Source organism: Antrostomus carolinensis, unplaced genomic scaffold (genome assembly GCF_000700745.2).
Source record: "Antrostomus carolinensis isolate BGI_N321 unplaced genomic scaffold, ASM70074v2 scaffold8972, whole genome shotgun sequence".
In the NCBI taxonomy this organism is placed as follows: domain Eukaryota; kingdom Metazoa; phylum Chordata; class Aves; order Caprimulgiformes; family Caprimulgidae; genus Antrostomus; species Antrostomus carolinensis.
Window position 1 is genome coordinate 1 of NW_010297535.1, and position 269 is coordinate 269.

The window sequence follows — 269 nt, forward strand, 5'->3', positions numbered from 1 at the left end:
CCCGCTCCCGGCGCCTTTCCGTGTGTGTAGCTTGGGGCGCCGCGGGCCTCCCCCGCGCCGAGCCCCTGCCCGCCTCCCTCGCAGTCCTGCGGCATGGGCACCAACGCGGCCCTGACAGGCTCACGGCCGTGGTGTGCCCGGCCCCCGTGGCCTTCCGCTGGGAACTGGGTGGCCAAGTACCTCTCGAGCCCTGGGTTGCGCCTTGCCGAGCTAGTCAGGGACTCTCGGCGGGGCAGGCTGGCGGGGAAAAGGCGGCCGGAGGGGGCTTC